The sequence below is a fragment of the Eulemur rufifrons genome, chromosome 1 (genome assembly GCF_041146395.1).
Source record: "Eulemur rufifrons isolate Redbay chromosome 1, OSU_ERuf_1, whole genome shotgun sequence".
NCBI lineage: Eukaryota > Metazoa > Chordata > Mammalia > Primates > Lemuridae > Eulemur > Eulemur rufifrons.
This window is the reverse complement of record NC_090983.1, coordinates 10,568,018-10,581,834: the sequence shown is the minus strand read 5'-3', so window position 1 is coordinate 10,581,834 and position 13,817 is coordinate 10,568,018. Positions and strand designations below refer to the sequence as shown.

The following is a 13,817-nucleotide window of genomic DNA, read 5'->3' as shown; positions in this document are numbered from 1 at the left end:
AAAAGTTATTTTTGTATTCTGTATTTAGATATTTTAGAATGTACTCATATAATGATGTATTTGGAATTAATGTCTACTACATAAATACTTTACCTTAAACCTAAAGTGAAACATACGTTTTTAAAATTCATCAATGTTGAATGTAAAAGGCTTTTTATTTGGAGCACATCTGGTATTGAAGTTACTGTTAGTCTTTGCTTTAAAAGCCAAAAAAAAAAAAGAGGAAGAAAATTAGCTTTGTGATTATATTAAACTTGTTAGGCTGTTGTGTGATTAGCTTTCACTTGAAGTTCTCTCCTTCCTTTTTACTAAATTTTTGAACTTTGGGTGTATATGCAATGTTGAATGGTTAGGAGGCACTCCATAGGGAGGAAGCCAGTAGTTCTGAGGGGCAGCCTAGTGTCATGGGGAACCAGATAGAGTAAGGATTTGGAAATCTTTTTCCTTCTCACCTTTAATGGGCTTCCATCAATTCCATTCTGTTTGTTTTTAGTTTTATGTTTTTCTGTTAGTAAAAGTTCTGATCTAATATTTTTAAAATTAACAAAGAAAGCGGGCATCTTTTGTAATCTTGGGTTAAGGATGAGCCAGTCAACGCAATTGATTAATAATGGCCATTATTATTTATGGAAAAGCCTCATTTTCTAGAAAGGAAATACTACTTTAGTTATACTATTCTTATTGCGTATCTTTGAATCCTTAATAGACGTAAAAGAAGTTAAATGTGATGATTTTATTAGTTTCAACTTTCTTTTACCCTTAGAAAGTGTATACAAGCATTTTGCACTCTACCTCTCTTTCTTCCTAATATTTGATAGTAATGTCTTAAAATTGTTTGCCTAGTTGAGAGGCACATGTGTTTTTGGTTCTAAAATAATGAAAAAGTATAAATTCACAATTATGAAATGTTTTAGAATACATCATTTAGAGAAGAGAGCACAACTTTGAAGTCTCCAAATTTTCCCATGACATAATTTGAGTAATCAGATTCCAGACTAATGTAAGTATATTGTAGGAAAATATAAAGCTGGATGAAAGGGTAGAAGGTTTTTAATGACAGTAAGCTTAGAATAGTATATTTCCTGATTAAAATAAAATTTGAACTATTTGTATCAAATTTACAAGTGATATAGTCTAGGAATACAAACTCGAAGTTACTTTGTTAGTATGCAAAATTTATAACAGTAGGTGAAGCAAGAGTAACAGAACAGTGATAAGAGTTAAATTCTTGGAGAATTTTAACTTTTCAGCTGAGCTTAAATAATAATAATAAAAATTGGTAGTTATTTTAGTAACAACATATTAAATATCATTATAGGGTGGCAGAGTTAAGTTATACACTCATTTAATTCAGGATCTACAATTACACTGTTGCTCATGGCAAGGTTTGGCAAAGTGTTTCTGTAAAGGGCCAGATAGTAAATACTGTAGACTTTGTGGGCTACCTGCAGTCTCTTGCATATCCCTTAAAAAAAAAAAAAAAAAAAAAAAATTTTTTTTTTTTTTTTTTTTTTTTTTTTTTTGAGACAGAGTCTCACTCTGTTGCCCAGGCTAGAGTGAGTGCCGTGGCGTCAGCCTAGCTCACAGCAACCTCAAACTCCTGGGCTCAAGCGATCCTCCTGTCTCAGCCTCCCGAGTAGCTGGGACTACAGGCATGCACCACCATGCCCGGCTAATTTTTTCTGTATATATTTTTAGTTGTCCATATAATTTCTTTCTATTTTTAGTAGAGATGGGGTCTCGCTCTTGCTCAGGCTGGTCTCGAACCCCTGAGCTCAAACGATCCGCCCACCTCGGCCTCCCAGAGAGCTAGGATTACAGGCGTGAGCCACCGCGCCCGGCCAAAAAAAATTTTTTTAAAAAAACAATTGTTTAAAGTAAAAGCTATTCTTAGATGAGGGCGGTATAAAAATAGCCCAGTGGCCCAGTTTGGTCTACAGATAGTTGATTGAAGAACCCTTGTCTATAGAATTAATTCCAAAGTTTTCAGTTTGCAATATAAATCCTTTTATAACCTGACTTATATCCCTAGCTAATATTTTTTTTTTTTTTTTTTTTTTTTTTTGAGACAGAGTCTCACTCTGTTGCCCAGGCTAGAGTGAGTGCCGTGGCGTCAGCCTAGCTCACAGCAACCTCAAACTCCTGAACTCAAGCGATCCTCCTGTCTCAGCCTCCCGAGTAGCTGGGACTACAGGCATGCGCCACCATGCCCGGCTAATTTTTTCTATATATATTTTTAGCTGTCCATATAATTTCTTTCTATTTTTAGTAGAGATGGGGTCTCGCTCTTGCTCAGGCTGGTCTCGAACTCCTGAGCTCAAACGATCCGCCCACCTCGGCCTCCCAGAGTGCTAGGATTACAGGCGTGAGCCACCGCACCCGGCCTGATATTTTTATTATTTATTGCCAGTAGATATGTTTTAACTACAATCATCTCTATTTTCTTTATTTGAAAAAATTTTTTTTCAGCTACAGCTGCTGGAATGGGATCTGTTTTGTTTTCTTAAATCTTTCAAGAATATTTTATCCCACAGATACTAAAACCGCAAAGGTATTTTTTTCCTTTCCTTTCCTCTTTTCCTTTCCCTCTTCCTTTTCCTCTTCTCTTCTATTTGAGACAGGCTCTCACTACATTGCCCGGGCCAGTCTCGAACTTCTGGGCTCAAGCAATCATGCTGCCTCAGCCTCCCAAGCAGCTGGGATTATAGGTGTGCATCACCACACCCAGCTCCTATATGTATTTTAAACTATTTTTTAAAATAGCATTTACTATAAGATTTACAAAACATTTGTTTTTTATTTGCCCTCACAGTTTTTTTTCTGAATTGGTCTTACTCCCTCAAAACATAGTCATTTCCATGACATAATCTTACATACTTTTTCATTGTACCTAGAGCAGTGAGAATGCACAAGAGTATATACTCAAGTGAGTTTCAAACTTTATATCCATGTAAGTTTCATTGAAATTACTTGTGATGGTTGTTAATTTCTTTCTTTCTTTCCTTCCTTTTTTTTGAGTAAAAATTCCTGGGCTCTATTCCCTGGAGATTCTGACCCTGGATGTGCAGTGAGACACAGGAGTGTCTGTCTGCATTTTCACCCAGAATCCCATGTGATTCTGATGCAGGTGGCTATGGATCACTAGTTGTGAAGACCAGTATAGTAACTAAAGGTTCCAGACTAGGACCCAAAACAATCTATGGTTCAGTTTCAGTACCACTAATTTATGAACCTTGTCACCTCAGGAAAACCACTTTTCCTTCAGCTTCATTTTCCTTTGTAATGCATAAGTATCTGTCTTGCCTGTTTCAGGAGGTTGATTTGAAGATAGTGTATATGAAAACATTTTGAAAATTGCTGTATCATATAGATGTAAGATGATGGTTTTAGGTGCAAAGATGCTTTTCCAATTGTTTTGTCAGCTCAGAAAATAAGGGTCCTATAGGAACGTGGTGTGCTTTGAACTGAATTTAGTGTAGAGAGAAATTTTTGCAGAATTTCAGTCAGTATGATGGTTTTAATAAATATGAACAGATAATTCACTAATAATAACATTGAACATTTTTAACCACAGAATGTAGTTATTTGAGAGAATAGCTTACCAGTGAGATATTTGAGGTTTAAAACCATCTAACTAAAATATTGAGGCACAATATTGTATTATTTAAAAGGATATTTCATCAGTTTCTGCAAATTTATGAAGAAATGCACACATTTGACAGTCTGGCCTCTAAGTATTTTGAAAGAAAGGCATGGTACCATAGTTTTCTTTTAATTTTAGCTGAATCTAATCAGTAATAACATAGTAATGTTTAAAATATTTATAGTGCATTCTTGATATTAACTGTGGGCTTTCAGAGAAATATCTGATTATATTAATTAACAAAAAAATAGAAAATGTTATCTTTGTTTTGTACATATTGTCACATGTGGATCTTTTTGAATGATGACTGAAAACCCAGAACATTATAGAAGAAGCTAGATGTTGTTAGTTAGTAACTACTTTGAGAGTTTATTTAATTGTTTTTTTTATGTTGATGTCCCAGGTCACTTCACTGTGTTTATTTCCTTCTGGCTGTTTGCCTCAGCCATTCTAGCTACCTGTACTCTCTCTCAACTTGTTTTTTCATTCTTGCCGTTGTGTGTTATCTTTTAAAAAAATCTTTGAATCTAATTAAAAATATAAATTACTAGGCTTTTTTTGTTCCCTACAAAAACTTTTTATTATGGAGATATTCATATGTTTACATAAATAATTAATAATATAACCAACTCCCATCAACTCATGACCCTGTCATTTTATTATTTTGAATCTGATTCGAGACATACAGTTTCATCTGTACACTCATCAACTCATGTTATTGCTAAAATACAAGGACTTAAAAAAAAAATAACCTCAGTACCATTTTCATGACTACAAAAATGAGCAGTAATCTAGTCATCTGGTCAGTGTTCAAATTTCCTAATGTTTCATAAATTTCTCCTCCCCCCCCCCTTCTCTTAACAGTTAGTTTGAATCAGGATCCAATAAGGCCCACACATTCTGAGTGGTTAATATGGGCATTAAAGCTCTGTAATGCTTGTAAAGATCACAGTCAGACCTGCAACGGGAGTAGGCAACTTCTTGGTGGTCTGGGATAGATCCAGACAGAGCTTTGTGTCAGGACAGCAGGGGCCTCAGAACAGGTGGCTACTCGGGCTGGATACTGTGTAACCTTAGAGCCTTGCTAGCTTAAGTCCCTGGGAAATAGCAGCTCAGGTGACTTCTAGTGTCTTGTAGGCAGACTCAGGCAGCACAAGTGTCACCTGGTATACACTGAGTTGTAGTCCTTCGCGTGAGTGTTTTCCATTGCTCTGGCATCAGCTGCCACTCACGCTCCTGAAAATTGATGCTAGGTTCTTATTTCAGAGCAAGAAGCTTATTTAGCTGTCAGGACAGTAATTGGCATTCAGCTTGACAACAGAAGATGCCATCTGGTTGCAGGGTGCTTTATAAGCTGGTAAGAAGAAATTTCAAACAGGCTTTCTGGGCCCATAGATTTTTGAGGAATTGGTGATGATGTTGAAGGTTTCTTGCTTCTGTTTCATGAAATTGAAGCTGTCCTGCCTGGCAGAATCAGCTTTGGGTAGGAGTAGCCAAAGGCCATGCCTACAGGAACTTCTTGGAGATTTGGATTGTATTTTTTGCCAGTCTTCTGTTGGACCATGGACTCCACCATTCCCCTAAGGATGATCCCATGCTGGTCTGTGATGCTGGTATCTTTCCAAGGATGGGATGGCTGCGAGCAGTCATATTTTGGTATGAGAATTTGTCCTGCTTTGTGCCATGTTATAGCAGCATAGTGCCATGGGTCTTAATGCAGCTGAGCAAGATCTCCTGGTAGTGCAAATGCAATGGTTCAGCAGTTACTGTGCCTGCAGGTAGCCTGGTTGGGCCACCTACTGCACTGTCTCTCTGAACTCGTGCTCGTGGATGGTCATGGCAAGACTCTGGTCCTGGACAGAGGCTGCTCAGAACCACAGCCCAATGGCCAGATCTGCCTGTCTTCTCCTCTGCCTGAACATTTTATGAAAAATTCCAAATATACATAAACGCTGAAAAATTATACAGGTATAATAAACATTATGCTATGTTTGCAGATATCTGTGTATCCATCCATTCACCCATCCATCCTGTGTTTCAGAGTAAGTTTCAAGCATTAGTTCACATCACCTCTAAAAACTTTAGTGTATCTACCATTAATTAAAATTCAATATTCAATTTTTTTGAAGTTTAATTTACATACAGTGAAATCCAAGAATCTGAAGTGTACCTTTAAAGATGAGTTTTGACAATTGCTTCCAGTTTCGTAACTGAAAGCCCTATAAAGATATAGCACATAACCATCATTCCAGAAAGTTCCTTGACACTCCTTCCTATTCAGTCCTTCCCTTTTCCAGAAGCATTGTTGTGTTTTTTATTCATATTCATATAAATAATAAAGAATATGATTATTTGTATAAAACTTCTTTTGAGTTTGTGGATGCATGTGGAGCTTTTTCCTTTTTATTAACTGAGTACTATTCTATGAATAAATCAGAATTTGTTCATTTTTCTCTGTCAGATATATCTTTAGTGAATGTTTTCTCTCAGTCTGGCTTTCTCATTTTCTTACTGGTATCTTTTGACAGGGAGAAGTTTGTCATTTTGATAAAATAATTATTAATTTTTAGTTTTGTAATTAATGTTTTTTCTTCCTTGGCTTAAGAAATCTCTGCGTACTCCCAAATCATGAGAATGATCTGATTTCATTTTAGAAGCTTTAAAGTTTTAGCCTTTACATTTACATCTAAGGTCCATCTCAAATTAACTTTAGTGTATGGTGTGATAGAGGTTAAGGTTCATATTTTTCGTATATACAGTTGTTCTAGCTCCATTTGTTGAAAACACGTCCCTTTCCTTGATGTTGCTTTGGAAACTTTGTCAAAAATGAAATGACCATATAAGTATGGGTATATTTCTGGGCTCTCTAGTTCCATTTATTTATGCCAATACCATTCTATACTTTTGATTACTGTAGCTTTATAGGAAGTCTTGAAGTCAGGTAGTACAAATCCTCCAGTTCTCTTTTTTTATAGATTGCTTTAGATATTCCATGTCGGAGCTTGACAAACTACTGCCCTTGGGCCAGATTTGGTCTGTTGCCTGTACGCCTGTTTGATTGAGCTATCTTGTGAGTCATGGAGATCAAGTAGGGTCGTCCCTGCCCCTCTGCTCCATTTCTCCCCATCCCCTGTTGGCAGTTTCAGGCACTAAGTGGCGGAACCTGTCTAGGAGTTGATGATTCTGTAACCTTTGACCAGCTGCCCAAATTGAGATGGCCGGGCGTTTTGGGAGGATGAAAAAGCACACTGGGATCTGGGTGTCACTGGGGGAGAGAGTGAAAGTGACCACAGTGATTATTCAGGTTATTTGTTTCTCATATTGGTTTTAATAAGTTGGATTTTTCAGGGAATTGGCCAATTTCATCTAAGTTGTCATATTTATGGCATAAAGTTACTCATAATATTAATAGTTTTAATCTTTTAATGTGTGTGGGGTCTATAACAATTTTGCTTTTACCTTTATTATTTCCTTTCTTATGTTTACTCTGGGTTATTTCCTCTTTCAGCTTGTTAAAGGTGGAGCCTAAGGTCATTAATTTGACAGCTTTTATAATACAGTTTTGATCCTTGAACAATGTGGAGGTTCAGGGCGCTGACCCCTGCACAGTGGAAAATGCATGTATAACTTTTGATTCTCCAAAAACTACTAATAGCCTATAGTTGACTGAAAGTCTTACTGATAACATAAACAGTCAATTAATATGTATTTTGTATGTTATGTGTATTACATATTGCAGTCTTATAATAAAGAAAGCTAAGAAGATAAAATGTTATTAAAATTATAAGGAAGAGAAAATATATTTACTATCATTAAATGGAAGTAAATTGTCAAAGGTCTTTATCCTCATTGTCATCACATTGAGTAGGCTGAGGAGGAAGAGGAGGGGCTGGGCTTGCTGTCTCAGGGGTGGCAGAGGCAGAAGAGGTGGGGGGCGAGGCAGGAGAAGCAGGCACACTTAGTGTATCTTTTATTGGAAAAAATTTGCGAATAAGTGGACCATGTAGTTCAAACCATTAGCATTATAAAATGATAAATTTCTACTTTAACTGTATTATACAAATTTTGCTGTATTTTGTCATTCAGTTCATGTTTTCTAATTATCCTTATGGGTCTTCTTTAAGACATTGATTATATAGAAGTAGTTTATATAGAAGTAGTTGTTTAATTTTACATATGTGGGTTTTTCCTAGGTCCTGTACTATATCTGATTTCTGATTTAATCCTGTCATCAGTGAACATTTTCTATATAGTTTCAATGCTTTCTTTTTTACTGAGACCCCATTTATGGTCCAGCACATGGTCTGTCTTGGTGAGCATACTGTGTGCACTAGAAAGGAGTATATTTTCTGAAGTTGTTGGATGTAGTGTTCTCTAAATGTCAGTTACAGCTCTGATTGCTAATTATGTTCAGATCTTGTAGGGCTGCTTTACTAATTTTGTCTAGTTAGGCAATTGCTGATAGAACAATTAGACAACTGGTTGAGGATTTGCATATTTTTTTCTAAATATGTCATTTTTGGCTTCATGTATTTTGTAACTCTATTGTTAGGTGCCAACATATTTATAATTATTATGTCTTCTTGATAAAAGTGTCATTATGTAGTCTGTCTTTATCTTTGGTAATATCCTTTCTCTTGAAATTTACTTCATATTGATGTTTCTCTGTAATGATAGGCCAATTTGAGGCTCGCTCTGTTTTCCAGAGTGTGACTGTGATGTACCTGGATATGCTTTTTGTGTGTGTATGTATTTATCCTTCTTGTGGTTGCTGATCTTTTTGAATTTATAAATTTGCCATTCACAAATTGCATTTTCATTTTGAAAATTTCAGCCGTTTTTCCTTCACATCTATTTTCTGCCTCATTCTCTCTGAGCTCTCCTTCTGAGGATCCATTCGCATGTATTTTAGGCATGTTGATACTATCTCGCAGCTTCTTGGTGCTCTGTTAATTTTTTTTCCTCAATCTTCCCATTCTTTATATTGAATCATTTCTGTTTATCCCTAGCTGACTCTTCTGTTATCTCCAAGCTCTAATTTATTTCAGATACTGTCTTCCCCAGTTCTAGAATTTATATTTTTTCCTATTATTTCTACTGTATTTTTCTGTTATTTCTGTATTTTCTATTTCTCTGCTAATATTTTGTACATTGTTACTTATTGTAAGCATGTTTTGTGTTAGGCGGAAGAGGTAGAGGGGGAGGCAGGAGGAGGAAGGCATACTCAGTGTATCTTTTATTGGAAAAAATACAGGTATACTAGTTGCTTTAAATTATTGTCTGCTGAATTGCAAAATGTTTATCATCTCAAGTCTGTGGCCACTGGGTCACACTTTCCCTTTTCACACTTCCGCTTTTCTTTGTATATCTAGTGATTTTGGATTATATCCTGGACATTGGAAAGGATAGGTTGTAGAGCCTCTGGATTCTGTTTTGTTCCTCCAGGAAGTATTGGTTTTGTTTGTTTGTTTTACTTTGGCAAACTCCCCTTCCCCCATAAAGAATGCCAGCTAAAATCTCTGCTTAGTTCTTTAAGTCGTTAATTGAGCTGTTCAGAGTCAGCCCCATACATGCATAGATCAGGAGTGAGCCACAGATTTGGGCAAAGTTGATATGCAAGTTTTGTGGTGCCTATTCTCTGGCTATCTGGGATTTACCCCCCACTTTCCAGTGCTGTGGCTGTGACAAACTCTTTTCTTCTTGTACTTTAAACTTTTGAGATTTGTGGATTTCTATTTGAGTTTTAGCGGCCCTACAGGTGTTGGCAGGGGTAGGGTGGGGGAGCTGCTTCTTTAAAAGAGCAGCAAATACCTGTTTCTTTCGTAGAAGAGTTTCTCCAGTTTGTTTGTGGTTCCTATCTAGTGTCTTTTATGTTTTGTCCAGAGATTATAGTTATTACCTGCTGGAGATATGGGTTTTAATATGAGCCTTTCTACCATTACTGGAAGGAACCTACTCTGCTCACCCTTTAAGTCATTTTTATTCTATATGCTTCCCTTCTAGCCATTCGTTCTCATTCTCCCCCTCCTCTTCTCCTGATCCAGTCATTTGTTCAGTAGTTTCTCACCGTCTGGATTTTAGGGATTCCATCCATGTAGTGTCAATGTTCTTCTGTCCTCTCAGTTGCCTATAAACTGGTAATTGGATAAAATAGCTTCTTAAGATTTAGGCTTAATTTGGGAAGGGGGGAAAGATCCACTGTTCATAGATTGTATGGTGTGTTCTTTTCTCAAGAGACACTTTATTTTTTCAGGGGAGGGGTTATGTTCGCTGCTGATGCTCAATGACTACCTCCATTAATTAGGGATTGGAAAGTGGTGGCATTATAACTTAGTGGTTTTCCAAGTACAGACTGGGACCTCTGGGGATCTTTGAGACCTTTTGAGAGGTACTGTAAGGAAAAACATTTTTTAATAATAGTAAAACTCAATTTGCTGTTTTTTACTCCTATGTTCATGGTTGTACAGTGGAGATTTCCAGAAGCTACGTAACAGAAGCAATGAGAAATCATCTGTCTTCTATTTAACCAGGCATTAATGAAATTTGCAAAAATTAAAACAGTGCTACTCTTCACTAATTCTTTTGTTTAGGAAATATAACTATTTTCATAAATAAAAGTTATTTACATTAAGATGTAATAGTTTTATTGTTATTCTTTTTAAAGTACATTAAAGCTACTATTTAAATGTATCAGCAGATCCAGTGCATATAAACAAAAATCAGAATCCTCAATATTTAACTTTTCAAAATAGTTCCATAACGTTTTCAATAGTAACCAATTAGGTTTTTTTTTCCTTTAAATAAAATATCACTATGGACTTATTTATTTGATGTGTTTCAGTCAGTTTTAGGTATTCATACTGATGCTCAGATTATCCCCTCATTGGATAATTTGTTTTTGAAACCTACTTAAAGCTTGCCTCTTCTGCAAATCTTAGTTTTACTTAGAAGAGCTTTGCCTGAGTATTCTTTTTTCTGTTATTGACCTGTGACCCACCCATATATTCACAAATATGCAAAGAAAACTAAATGTTTCTTTTCTACCTCCTTTTCTACCTCCTATGGTACAGGTTAGGTTTACTTCAGAGGCTTTTTTCACATTTGGGCTAGTCTCTCTCCATTCCTTGGTCAATGACTACATTCCAAACTTCAGTCAACTGCCTCCAGTCACCAGGACAACCAGACAATAGAATGTCATTGCAAATGGATCACTATCTGTTTAGTCCTAGATTGAACTAAATAATAGATGAGTAGTGTTTGTGTTAGAGGTGGTACACTGGATGGATGACATACCTAAAAAGCTACCAATTCAAGGAATATTCAAGGAAATACAACCAAACAAGCTTGCCCATTCTACTACTCCCTTGCTCAGCTACTTGTTTTTTCTAGGTATATTCTGGAAAATGTAAAAAATGTACTTTTTGTGTATGTGTGTGTTGGTGGGGGGCTTTGGTTAATTTTTCCCTCTTGGCAAGTTTGCTTGTCAGATTTATACCATCTTTGGGAATGCTTTGCTTTAAGAGGCTTCACAAATTAAATTTAGAACAATTGGAATGAAAACATTGTTGGAATTTTTTTTTTCTTTTTGGGAAATAATTCTAAAGTTCATCCAATGAACAACAAATAAAACTAGCTGGGAATAATTTGTAAAACATTGAGTAAATAGGAAGTCATAAACATGTAGAAAATAGTCTGATATCTTTCTGCAAGATACTGTCCATATAAAATAACCAAAAAGAACAGAGTGTAGTATAAAGAGAGTTTATTCAAGTGCAAAGGTTGAGGACCATAGCCTGGGACACACTTCCCAGTTGCCTTAGGGAGTGCTCTGAAGAACAAAAGGGAGGCTCACCTTTTTAAAGACAACAAGGACAAATCAGAAGAGGGGAGCTACTACAAAAGTTGTTTGTCAGGAATTCTCATTGGTTTACACAAAGAACATTGGTTAGTGATTGGCTATACACTGTTGAATTATGTAGGGTGTATGGCATTATATGGCTACTTGGCGTTGGTTAGTCTAGAGCCCTCATAGCAAGTGGCTTCAAGAGGTAATTATTTAGCTCAAGGGGGAGACATGAGTGCTGTTACACTTTAAATGCCCTTCTGGACCTGGTAATTTAAAGGGGCTTGCATTCCTCCTATAAAAGGTTTTTGTTTCTCAATACTTATTAATCCAAGGGGGAAAAATAGTGACTTTACAATGGAGAGATCTGGCAGGTACATTTTAACCAAGTAATCAAAGATAATGTCACTAGTACTGGCACCAGTTGACATCATGTGCCTCCTGATTCACCGTGAAGGATATAACAGCACTTGACATCAGTTATGTGGTTTTCCTTTCCAAAATGCAAACATGAATTTAATCGGGAAGAAACCCAAATTAGGGAACATAGCCACCAGATAGCTGACCTGTACTCTTCAAAGATGCCATAGCCATAAAAGACAGAAAGACTAAGGAATTGTTCCAGATTGAAAGAGACTGAGGAGACAAGTCAGTTATGGATTCTGGAAGAAGAATACCTCTTCCTTTTGCTATGAAGGCCATTATTAAGATAATTGGCTAATCTGTGGACTATATAATATTGTAAAATGTTAATTTCTTGATTTTGATAATTGTGCTAAGATAATATAAAAGAATGTCCTTATTTTTAGGAAATATACATTTAGGAATAAAAGGTTCATCATGTCTCCAATGTAAAATGATTTGGAAAAATTTTATCTAAAGAGAATGGTAAAATAAATGTTAACATTGGAGATTCTGGGTAAGGGGTGTGTGGGACTTCTTTTTACTATACTTGCAGCTTTTCTGTAAAATAAATTTCATAATTAAAAAAATAAGCAAAACTAAATTGTGTTTAAGGATGCATACATTTGGGGAGGATAATAAAGAAACATAATGAAGTGATTACCATAAACATTTAATAGAAAATATAGCCAACATTTGCATTTAACATATGCCTGCAGGAGGACTTTATAAACTAAAAGCAATGGAAGAAATCACAAAGTAAAGACTGATAAATTTAACTAGATAAAACCTGGAGACTTGTGAAAGATATAACAGAATTAAAAGGCAGCAGTTAGTTGTTTTACCCTGTAAATTACATCATCTCAGTTTGAGAAAGTAGGGCAAATGATAATCTTTCTTGAAACTCCTGTGACTTCACTAATAATAAATCTTAAACTTATAAAGTTCTTTGTAATTTACAAAGCACATAAATAGCATATGCTCATGCTCCTTGCTGAAAGAAGAAAGGGGAAGGCTTCCTGCCCTGGGAAAACTGCAAAACACAACACGACACACACACACACCCAGGAATGGATGCCAGTGACTTAATTGGATCCTCTCTCTCTCAAGAAATTGAGTTAAGGTTCACAGAGGCTGTATTCAAATAATGAGTCATTGAACTGAAAAGGTAGTTTGTAGTGGGCCATGTGCAGGCTAACAAGTGAACAACAAAAAAGTTGTACTGAGATAATAAGCAAGAGCAGGAACTAGACATAGTATGAGAAGCAAAAATGATAAACTGTTGGTGTCGGTGGAGGGGTTAGTTTAGAGGGGACTTCAGAGACAGGCAGTCAGACTGCCTTGGTCCTGATGGCTTCCTGTTTGCATTCCTGGTTCCCATGAGGTTTTTGTTTTGTTTTCGTGGAGTGTTGGTGTGTGCTTTCTACAGACCTGTTTTATCTGAGCTAGTATAGTTGGGTTTGGGATCTTTGTAACCCATCTGGAACACAATTCCATCTGATGTTAAATCTGTGAGTTGTTAAGTGTAATGAGTTGTGGAGATGTGCTGTGAGTTGTGTATACTGCCTTCTACTAAGTCTTCACATTAGGTCTGAGTTAGAGTTATTGGTCTCCTTTACAACACACAGATACTTGAAGTAAGTTTTCTAACTAACAATTTCCATTGCATTTCATTTCTTTCTAGTGTTCAAAGTATTTGCTTCTTTCTTTTAATTTCATTTGTGAGCTTTCCTAATCCCTTTCCAAATTTGTTTTTTCTCTTTTTCTCTGTACTCAGTAGTTATTTACAAAACAAGTGTTAAATACCTATTAATCTTTCATCAAACCTTACTCTGGTACTTTTTTTCCTATATTCTCAAGTGAATTGGTATGTTAAATTAGCTCTTAGATAGTCCTTGCTCTTGGGAAGTTCTTCCTTCAGGGGAAGGC

At 36.1% G+C, this 13,817-nt stretch overlaps 1 protein-coding gene across 7 annotated transcripts in view; it reads left to right on the top strand.

Moving 5' to 3' along the window:
- AGFG1 (ArfGAP with FG repeats 1) overlaps positions 1–13,817 on the top strand; it is a 63,145-nt gene that overhangs the window by 15,698 nt on the left and 33,630 nt on the right. The window lies entirely within an intron of this gene.